Below are 12,153 nucleotides of genomic sequence, written 5' to 3'. Positions count from 1 at the left end.
CGGCACAATATCAAACAGCGTTGCGTAAAGACGCACACTTATCGCAAATACATACACAAATAAAGGGCAACATAGAAACCACTTTTGAAACATTGTGTGCATGGCAGCACAAACACTGGTAAATCACGAGCAAGGCACACTGGTTAAGGATGGCAGCTTCCTCATCGTTGCACTCGGAGAGAAATAGTAGAGACGGAGACGATGAGCTGCTGTTAGCTCTATTATGGCATGGTGCATGTCGTGAGAGGTGTATGTTGCTGTGTGGGGAATGCTTTCCATTATTTTGGCCAACTCTGCATCTTTGTGCAGCGTATACTCAAACAGCGATAGGAAGAGCCCACTGCCTGAGTCGGACATGCTGTGGAGTGAACCGTGGTCACCTCTGAGAGGGAGTTGGTTGACAGCTAAAAAAGCTATAATATTAACGATAGCTGACACGTAATAACGGTTCCGTGCCAGCTGATCTGCACCAAAGTACTAATTTCCTTATTTGTTTCCTCGCGTATCTGTCTCTCTCTCTCCACACACTCTCACATGAAATGTGTTCTTTTGATGCGGCATGCCTTAGCAGTCCTTTATCAGTCTGTAATGCGTATTTCCAGTCGCAAAAACCTTTGACAGTAAAAGCCGCATCAGATGAAGACGTATTTACTTTAAACTGTCTAAAAAAGGCTGCGTCTGCTTTTAACGAATATTCAAGCCATGGTCTGTTGTACCATGCAGCGGAAAAAGTGCGCTTCTTTCCTGAAAACAATCTCCCTGGATAACGATCCAGTTTCACCTGGTTGGGTTTATTTACCCCAAGATCATCTGGGGCTGTTGGTCTTTGAGCGGTTGCTGGCCCAATAGTACCTGTTGATGTGCTGCAAGGTAGCGTCTGTAGTGGAGGCACCGGCACGGAGCAGGAGGATGCTGGCAGGTGTGGTACAGGGTGTGGCAACGCAGGTGGTGATGGTAGGAGCAGGGGCGGATCTAGACAAATATTCATGGGGTGGCAAGAGGGTGGCAGGAGATTTTGAGGGGTGGCATCCCCTGACAGAAGTATATGCTGATTTAAATCGCAATCATATCAATCAATTAGGGGTGTAACGGTACACGTACCCGTACTGAAATTATTCGGTACGGGCCCTTCGGTTCGGTACACATGTGTACCGAACGAATATAGCGTTAAACGTAAACAAATTGAGAACATGAACAACTTTCTGGAAGTAATCTCAGGTATATATCATAGAGCGACCAAGTAATTTCATTGGACGAGAGGCATACTATGAGAGCTGGTCACAGGGATGCGTTCAAATGTAGTCAGTAATTTAAGGAACTGTCAAAATGGCGAACGCAGATAAAGTTGAGCTGAAAATCCTCCAGCATCATTGAAGTCTCCGGTTTGGGAACATTTTGGTTTCGCAGTTACGTACAAGGATGACAGACAAAGACAGGTGGACTGAACCAAAGCTGTTTGTCGGTATTGTTCAACTAACATTGGTTACGCGGCTGGCAATACATCACACTCATTTGAAAAGGCATCACCCGAATGTGAATATCACCGGTACCAAAAGAAAAAAGACTGAAGTGCAAACCCAACTCCCACTAGCATGTAAGCCTCCACCACTCGCAAAGAGTTCAGACCGAGCCAAAGCTATTAAAAACGCCAAATATCCTTATGTTGCCATGTTAGCAAAGCGCTACCTGGCTGTGCTACCTCTGTCCCTAGAGAGGGTGTTCTCCACAGCAGGAGACATTGTTAGTGCCAGCAGATCTGCCATTTCAGCAAGCAATGTGGACAAGTTCATCTTTCTTTAAACAACATGAAAATACAATGACAAGCAAGTCCTAATGTCAAGCTGGCTGCTTAGGTACTAGTACAGTTCAAATACAGACTATTTCAGTTCATCGAAATGCTGCACCTTAATGTTTATTTTACTATATTTTGTATTTATTTGAATACATTAGTCACAGTTTAATAATAATAAAAAAAATGTTTTTAATGTTTTGTGATAATTTTTTCTGCTGTACCGAAAACGTACCGAACCGAACCGTGACCTAAAAACGAGGTACGTACCGAACCGAAATGTTTGTGAACCGTTACACCCCTACAATCAATGTTAACTTGGAAAGCCACAATATTAATATTTTAACTCAATCACATAGGTGATATTATTGTGGCACATCAGTAAAGCCTTACATATAAGGTCGCAGACGTAATTTAATGAATTTTAACTGAACAATAACCGAATGAGTTTGTCTCACTCTTAGACCAGCAGGGGTTCCAAATCTATGCAGACTGCTGCAATAAGTATATTAATTAACTGTCTCATCGATGTTTGTCTGAATGAATATGATACTATTAACAATCATATTATTCCTATCAGCTGTCAATCACTGTTAATAAATAATAATAATAATAGATTTAATTTGTTAGCGTTTTTACAGGTGCTCAAAGACGCTTTACAGATATAGTGAGGAACTGTTATGATTCACATATTCATTTATTATTGAATAAACTATATTTATTTTTTGGAGGAGTTAATGATGAATGTTCATCAAGATGCTTGCTCACCCTCCTTCAAATTTGAAAAACAAGTAATTATATCATTTTTGATATACAGTTACAACCTTGACTTTGCATCAGAAAGAACAAACATTAAAGAAGTGACTAACTGCATCAGTTAGGGTTAAAAAACGTGTATTCAGCTAAAACATTGCTGCAGTTATTATCCAGTGGAAGGTCCTTACCTACTGGCCTAGTTAAATCAAAGTGGTTACTTTCTGTTGGCTGGGCAGTGTAGTTTTACACACCGTCTTATTTTACTTTTTCAGGACTTACAATTGTTTTTTGGGGGCAGACCCCCTCAAAGAAAAAAATATATACACGCATACAAGGTCATCATCTTAACAGTTTGTTATTCTCATCGAGTCATCCGTGAGCAGAGCATCAAGTTGGCATGTCTATTACAGCTGAATGCGGCGATTACTATTTTGTTCAGCAAAACGCCTCACAAACTTATTAAGATCAACAGCTGTAGTGCGTTTTGATTCAATGCTGAGTACAGCCAAACTTGACATTATCTTCTCTGTCATTGTAGACCGCAACTACCTAATTCCTTCAGTGCTTGGGTCCGAAAGGCTTCTCGTTTTGCGCCGTCCCGTTCAAATGAATTCGCCACCAATCATATTTCCACTCTTGCGCCAGGACCGGGGGAGGGGTTACATGACGTGCATCTTGTGCTGCATTCACTTGCACTCGGACATTAGAAACTTTCTCTCATAAATGTCCGATGAGCAACAACTTTTCTTTCAAAACAAAGATGCCAACTGGGGTGGCAGCTGGGGTGGCAAGGCTATTGTTTAGGGTGGCAGTTGCCACCCCGTGCCACCCCGGTAGATCCGCCCCTGGGTAGGAGCACAAGGAGCTGTGCCTCGGAGGACAGCGTTGGTGGCGGCCGCCTTGATGAGTCAAGGCTTGGGCTCGCTAACTCAGCCCCGGGGTTTGCAGAGGTCAAGCTTGTGACATTAAGGCGTGCTGCTGCAACGGCAGGTGCAGGGTCGCCAGCAGTACCATCGACCAAGGGCGCCGGAAGCGGGGGGGCCAGGGGTCCATTGGCCCCCCCACTTTACGGCCCTGCCCCACATTTTCGCAGCAGCGGATGCCGCGGCGTTTCAATAATTCCCCTCTACTCTAAAGTCGCATCTAAAAAGAACGCCATCTGATCTAGCTGTGTATATTTTGTTATTTTTGATTGTTATATTCAATCTCACTAGCTACAGGCATTTTTGAAGCTTGTAAAGGGAAGAACACAGCTTGCCTCTCACTCGCCACTCTGCTCTTCCACAGTGCCGCTTCCCCTCCCTCCGCTGACAGTATGAATGTAAGGCATAGTAATCATAGATAACACCGCAGGGTCCGTTACAGTTTGTTTTCATCTGATTTCAAATAAACAACGTCTTGGCTTTCAGAATATTAAACTAGTTTCGGCAAATTCAGATGATAAATACAGGTTTGAAGCTTTTAACGGCATAATTACAAGCGGAGAACGGAGTAACTTGATGTCACAGCAAGCATAACAACAGCCGGTGTTTCTCCTGAGAGTTTTCCCCGGGAAACAAACGCAAAAATACACAAACACACGCACACGTATACACGCCAGGGTCGGCGTCATGGGGGGTCATTCGCGGGCCATGCCCCCCCAAATGAGTCACTGTGCCCCCCCCAACGCAGGGTGGGCAAGCCTTATTGCCACTTTGCCGTTTTTTTTTTTTTTAATCATATAAGTTAAAACGTTTCCACCAAAAGTTTTTTGTGTGAAATACATCAGAAATAAAGAATACACATTTGTATTCTTTATTTATTCTTTATATGAAACACAGCCTGAGGTGTGCTCACTGCTGCTCTCTGATTGGTGTGTTGCTTGACCAATGACCCCGACTTTTGTTTTGTTATCATTACGTGGCTGTGTGTTTAGATGAAAGCCCAGTGGCGATCTGTCCATCTGTTATACTGATTATACAGTAAAGCCATCGAAAATAATATGATATACAGTACAGTACAAGTACATGGGTCTCTGTGTTTCATTCAAGCTCGGCTCTCTGTGTGTGGCATGAGCGCATTTTGTCAGTGCGCGAGCGGTAACGTGGAATATTGTTGTTAGCATCTGGTTAGCTAGCTATGCTAACGGATATAAAGAGCTGTTTCTACACCAAGGTGGAGGAGAGTCCTCTCCTGTCAGACTGAGAGGATCTTATAACGTCAGCTCAGTGAGGTAAAGGACTCTCAGTGTTTAGATAGTTCACTTTAGTGTAAGTTATCTCAGTGGGTCTCAAACGGTTTGGTGACCATTTATGTAAACAAGTATTTGCGAGGAATAGGCTACCTTTATATGATCATTATAGTTATTAAAGAATAAGAGAATAAATGAAAAACGGGTATGACATACTATAGGACAATAACACAAGAATACCATTTAAAAGGGGAGTGATTAGTAAAATATCCATAAAGAAAAAGTAAATCTGTGTACAGTTCTGTTTCATATGGATGTTGAGAGATGTATAGATCTCTTCATTTTGCTCTCAAAGTGCACCAGATTGATGCTTTTAACTTCAATATTTTAAAAATAATCTTCCCGGGGGAGCATGCCCCCGGACCCTCCTAGAGGAGGTTAGGTCCACCCCCCACCTAAAACATGTTCACATGGATAGGATACTAAATACATTTGCACACTTTTCATATGGTGGCCTATGTCCATATGTTTCTGTTTTGGTGGTCGTGCCACAACCGTGCATGTATGCACAAGTCATAGGTGCGCTATAAAATAGCACTACACCCCTGCAATGTGTGTGAAAGACAATAGACTTTACAGCATGTTTTTTTAAATTGAAGTTGCGTTGGTGTTTGTGTGTTGGTTGTTGACGGCAGTATGTGCCCCCCCTTGGTAAATGATTGCCCCCCCATTTGATTTGTTCTAGAGCCGACCCTGATACACGCACACACTCGCGAGCTTCCCCCAGACCAGTAATCCAAACGAAAATATCTTCCCTCCGTACTACTTTGATCATTTGCTCCGCTAATAATCAATCAGATCGATCCAGAGAAGAGGAAACTTTAAAGGCCTTTTTCTCAAAATGATGACTCGGTGACAGTCATTATATAATGTGACATATTTTGCTTAATATAGTAGCCTACAAAAACAATCCTGTTATCATTAGAAAGCTAGGAATCTCCTCTTTCCAACAGTGTATACAACTAATGTGTCTTCGGATCAATGCGACTGATTTCGATGGAGCAGGTCACTTTGCATTAGGTAAAATACAGCAGGCAGACATAACAGGAAGAATATGTACATTTTAATCCAACCAAATAGGACATTGTCACACCATTCAAATGTATCCATGTACATTACAACCAATAACAAAGCTTAGATGTGTTTATTTGTTACGTTGTTTACGTTATGTGTTACGTTGTTCAGTGTGTGTCAGCCGTTAACCTATAAGATAAACTTGCAAACATGTCAGAAGAACCGGCGCATAAGAAAACAAAATACAGTCAAACTAAGCTGAAATTCAACAACTTGAATGTCACATCCCTGACATCCACAACTCCGGAGCCTGGTCCTTCAACCATAGAACCAGCGCAGCCAGATGAACCAGCAGCAGCTCTGCGGCCGCAGAGGCTGTCAAAACCGCCGCCGCCGCCGGCATCGTTGAACCGAAACAGGCTGGTTCCGACTGCATGGAGGTTTGTTGTCGGGACATTGTGACGGGACAATAAAAGCTTATTTGGGCAAAGAGAAAGGTACTTCAATGCAGAATGGTACAAAAACAGAGAGTGGTTAATTATTTGCAAAACCACTAAACGAGCCTTCTGTGAAATATGCAGGTGTGCTGCTGTCAAACGGCTTGTAACTTTCTCCAAATGTGGAGATGACAGCTTTGTAAATACCGAGTTAATAACTGGAACTTTTCACAGAGCTTACTTCAGTCAAACACCAGTCAACATTCAGCTTGTCAAACAAGAGCGTAGCAGGAAAAAAGAAGATATGGAATGAGCAACTGCGCTGTCATATGTGTGGCTAGTTTAATTTACAGGAAAGGAGTGAGCAGAGGGTTGAGTTGTCCATTTTTGTTCTGTTTTCTCTGACTATCTTTCTCCTGAAGACCCTCTCAGACTTTCATTAGCTCGCGCTACTAAAGAGACATGTTACCATGGAAACCAAACAATGGTGTAGCTGTATTGAAGTCCGAGTGGAAACAGTAACATTTGGTGCGTTATGTTAGAATGAAACAAATCAGATTTAGTCAGAAATCGGGAGAAATGCGGGATAAATATGACCCCGGGAGGAAAACGGGAGTCTCCCGCGAAAAGGAGGGTTGGCAAGTAGGCTATGTCACATACACACGCACTTTTTGCCCCCCCCCCCCCACTTCTGAAATGAATCCGGCGCCGCTGCCATCGACTGCAGTTCTTTCATCGCTATTTCGTTTTAATAAATCCTTAGACCTTTTAAGCCAATTTCTGATGTCCATTTTGTAATTCAAACAGAAATGGGAGTCTACAGAATGCACAATAAACAATAAACAAATCCAGAATAGGCGGCAGAGTGTGACGCTGTGATTGGTCTAAATGTGGACGAATCACAAATCACAACAGACACACGAATTTATTTGACGTAGCCTGCGATTTTTTTTAGTTACTATCTGACATCACATACATCGTAGCATAACAGTTCACCGTTTATTTATAATTTTTTTTTTTTTAAATATTTTTTTTTTAAAGTTTTAAATAAAAAAAACGTGTTTATTTGGGGAGGGCAGGAATAACAAATGGGAGGGCCTGGCCCTCCCACGGCGCCAGGTATGGGTGTAGAGCTATATTTGTTTAAGCACCGGATTGGCAAAACAGGAGACTCTGTGCACCAGTCTGCCTTGATCTATGAATTCACACTCACAGTATCTGCTGCCCACAGCTGTTTTATAGAAGGAAAACTTCCTTCACTTCATGAAATCTCTGCAGCGCCAGGAGGCAGCGGGAGGGTTAACTCAGCCTCTGAGAAGACGAGCGCGCCGTGCCTTTCACGCACCACCTTCGCTGTGTTGACCTTCAGAATCATTAGAAAGGCTAAAGAGCGACCGCAGGCTGATGTGTTTTAACCACACACACCTCTACACACACACGACTTAAACGCAGACTTTTGTTCCTCCATGTTTCGTTGTTATTGTTTCACTGAGCGGACCCGCCCCTTTTTTTTCAAACGCTCCCTTTTTTGGTCCATCTGCGGCGGTAAAAGTGTTTGTGCGCTGTGATGATTCGGCTGTACCTTTTGTAATGAATATTAAATGTTGTGAGGAAATCTTTCCACCAATAATTCAAATAAGTAATCCAAAATGTATTCACTTCAGGTTTATGAAAGTAACTGTAATCAGATTACTCGTTTTTCAAATGTAACGCACAGTGGCGGCTGGTGGAAAATATTTTTGGTGGGGCTGTTGATATAGTGAGTAAAACATTTTTTTTTGGGAGAAATTACCCCTTAAATTAGGACTTCTGGTGATTCCAGTGCAGCGCGGAGCTCGCTTTAAGCGTGCCGAGCCATGCGGGGCCCGTTTTTGGTTGCGTTTCCACTTGGCCTAGTACCGGCTAGCGGGTCCTAATTCACAGTTTTTCTGGCCCCATAAAATCGTGGTTCTAGGGCCAGGAACAACCAGGCTGAGTCGGGCTGAGTATGCTAAACTAGAGAGAGAATCGCTGGCAAGGGGGGCTACAACTACAACAAGATGAACATATTTTACCGTGATTTAATTGTAATATACGTTTCGAAATGATGCCGAATTAACAACATATTGATAGTTGTTAGTACAAACCATGAATTAACGCTTTGCATCCAGCTAGCCATGCCTTTCTGGTGTACCAGCTACGTGAGAAGCCTCGTTGATACGTTTTGTCTTTTTCACGAGCTTGCTGCGATATATACAAATCGGGTTGGTCCGGTCCAAGGTCTTTAAGCAACAGTTTATCTCCCAAACTTCTCCTTTCAAAAGGATTGCAGATTAGCTCTTGAACGGAATTGGGCGGGGATTCCACCTGCACATGAAGCCATCCTCATCAACTACTGCCGTACTGCGTCACCCCACCGGCTACGAGTCACTAGTGTCCAAACTACTCACAGACTGGACCGGGCGCTGACATTGGCGCCCGGTGATCATCAGATTTGACGACGCTGATTGGCTGAAATTATGTTTCGGCATCATAGTTTACAGATAGCAACAGTCAGCTGCTAGTGGCTGCTGCTGCACTGGTTCAGGGCTCCTTTCTTACCGCCCAGACGAGAGAGGGTAATGATGACCATAGACTGTATATAAAGGTAATGACACATGGGCAAGGCCAGGCAGGAAACATGTGACTTATCAGTAACTTTAGACATCGTCGTAACACAATTTTAAACGAGATTTTATTGTAGATTATACATTTTACTGATACCAATTATATAATATTTACCTTGTTTATTAAAAAAAAAAAATAAATAAAATTTTTTTTTTTTAAATATATTTTTAATTTTGTATGTGGGAAGAGGTGGGGCGGCGCCCCTAGTGCCCCTATGGGCCGGCCGCCACTGATATAAAGGTAGTAGGCTTGTTTGAGACGCGTTGCGGCTCGCCTCGAAAGTAGACGAGAATAGCTGATCGCAGCGGGGGGAGGTCTCAAAAAGCTCGCCTTTGAAGTCGGACAGCTCGGAGTCGGCTTCGTCTTCTTCTTTTCTCGGTTTTTTGGCAGATTGCAAACAACTTTAAGGTGCATACCGCCACCTCCGGAGTCGGCTTGACTCGGTTTGCATTTATAAAGAATGCACACATGTGTTTAATCGTTATTGTCAGATATGTACTAAGTAAATACATTTGTTCCTGCTCAAGATTATTCAACTTGATTGTTATTGCACATATTACAGGTACTGAGACAACGAAATGCAGTTTAGCTACTAACCAGGTGCAACAAGCAGTAAAGTGAAAAGTAATGTACACAATTGACAGTATAAAATATAGAATGAATTGAATGATGAATAAACAGTGAGGGGTATGAATACACTGTACATTTCCCCGCTGTGGGACTAATAAAGGAATTCTGATTCTGTTCTCAGACGGCGGTTCAGTCAACACCTGGGGACCTGGGAAGCGGTCCTGTCCCTGCCCAATGGAATCTGCCTGAGATTTTTGCTCGAATTCTAGCCCCCTATCTTAAAGGTTTCCTATTATACTATTTTTAGGCATATATTATAAGTCTCAGATATATAAAAATATATAAAAAACATGTCTATGAAGCGTTTTGCACAAAATACCAAACACCCATTCTAGCCATGCCTAATACCCCTCTTTTTCAGCCCTGTTAGAGAAGTGCTGATTCTGTCCGTAGCTTTAAAAACAAAAAAGTTTTTTAAAAAGAGGGGGGGGGGGCTTATGCAGAAGAATTCTACCCAGATACTCAGCTAAATGCTGCAGTGCTTAAATGCCATTTCATGTTCAAAACCACATCAAGGATTGTTTCTGAAACAGTATGGAGCTCAAATGCTTTTTCTCTTGCGGGTTTACCACAAGGTGCTTTTTTACCAACCTGATCTCACCAGAATGCGTGACTCCACCACGACTCCTTAACACCGCATTGCGTGGTGGACTCACGAACTTTGTTACATTTACGTGTCTGCACCACGCAAACAACCCCAATGTAAAGTGAATTAGGCTCTTTTGTCGTGGTGCACACACGCATTTCTACAACGTCCTGCAGTGAGCTTTTATTCTATAAAACGTTTTTAAAATCTACTTTATAGCTTGTAATAACTCACGGGAAGCTTCTTTTATTTGATTTGTATTCATAATAATTTAAATGTTTCGTCAGAATGTATTATGGTGCATTAGTTACGAATTGTTGTTCTCAAAAAACAGTGCATTGTGTGTAATACAACTGTGATTTTTATTAAATTAGTTAGTTAGTTTAAGGAAGGCCAGAGCTTCAGTTGTGTCCAATAGATTGTTCCCTTTAGTTAACGTTTTTTAAAAGAACATTATATTCCTATTTGATCATGTCCCCTTTATTGTATTACGGAGAGCAATGTGAGCGTCCATTCCCATTGGATAACGGAGGATTTTACACCCGGAAGTAAGTATTCCCCTTACTGTCGATTGATTTTACAGTGATATCTGCACTACTCATCAACTCAAAAACACCAGATTATCCTTGTTGATTACACAACATTGATTGGTTTAAGTTGTGTACAAGGCTTTTGTAATTTTCCCCTTCGATTCGGAGATGAGGATGGCCGAAGACACTACACTACCCAGAATTCTCTAGGTCGCTTCCACGTTGCTGTTTTATGCAACGGGTTTAAGCTTTTGAACAGTGGCGAGCCGTCAGGGCCCTCTAGGCCCTCTGTGAGGGCCTAAGATATTCTAAAAAATAATATTTGAAAACATTGTTTTAAAAAGTTTTTTTTTTAAATATTATTTTAATATTTTTTTGTTACATTTTTCATTAGTTTTACCAAAATAACTTGATTTAATTGTATTTAAAATAATATTTCCAAAGAAATAAATCCTTTGAATCTGCCTGTTCAGTTTCTGTTGGAATGTGAAGGGTTAAATGCCGTCTCTGCGAGTTATGTGAAGACGGGAGGGCTTGTTGGTCCCTCTCTACATTCACAGAGGGCCAGCTATAGTAACTCAACGAGAGAGTAATGTCAAATGACAGTACAATTGACCAATCATATCTTCCCTCTAAATGGGCGGGCTTTATTTTTGCGGACTTTATGACAAATTCCGCCCGCTGTGAGGTCTATGCATGGATGTATAATGGGTCTATGCAGAGCCGTATAATAGAAGAGTTACGACAACGGAAGTCCAAAAACGGTTATCGTCACGTGGTTCATGTAGACGAGGATCGTTCCCCGGAAGTTCATGGCGGGCAATGTGAATGCACTGATAACAGGAGATAGAACTACGATTTTTGGTAATTATTAGCACTCGAGTCACATGACTTGGACTCGAGTCAGACTCGAGTCACACATTTTATGACTTGAGACTCGACTTGACAACATCACAAAAGACTTGCGACTCGACTTGGACTTGAACACCAATGACTCGGGACTTGACTTGGACTTGAGCCTTCTGACTTGAGGTGACTTGCTACTTTAATTCAGAGGTCTCCAATACGCCGATCGCGAGCTGCTAGAAGAGCAGACTCCCGTCGGGGAAAGCTGAGAATCCTTGCAGGCAGGGGCGGGTCTTTATTTAGCTGGGCCACCATGCGGCCAATCATATGCGAGGACACACTAGGATCATACCATTATGTGAAAGAAGGGTGGGGGCACAGCATGTGCAAAGCGACGGGGAGACGGGGAGCCGGATTTAAATGCAAGCGCGTCGGAAAAAGTCAAGAAATGAGCGAAAACCGAAAAAAGAAGCAGCATCTGGCTGCATTTCAATGATATTGGAGAAAGCAAAGCTGAGTGCAGGATTTGTAAAATGAAAATAACCTTCAGAGCAGGGTAAACACTCAGGATTTATTGTCAGAGGTGGGAGAAGTTCAGACAATTAAAAAAAGTTACAGTCAGGGTTCCCGCGGGGTCTTAACAAGTCTTAAAAAGTCTTAAATTTGATAATCAGAATTTAAGGCCGTAA

This window comes from Gymnodraco acuticeps, unplaced genomic scaffold (genome assembly GCF_902827175.1).
Source record: "Gymnodraco acuticeps unplaced genomic scaffold, fGymAcu1.1, whole genome shotgun sequence".
NCBI lineage: Eukaryota > Metazoa > Chordata > Actinopteri > Perciformes > Bathydraconidae > Gymnodraco > Gymnodraco acuticeps.
The sequence above is the reverse complement of the archived record's forward strand: the minus strand, read 5'-3'. Positions refer to the sequence as shown.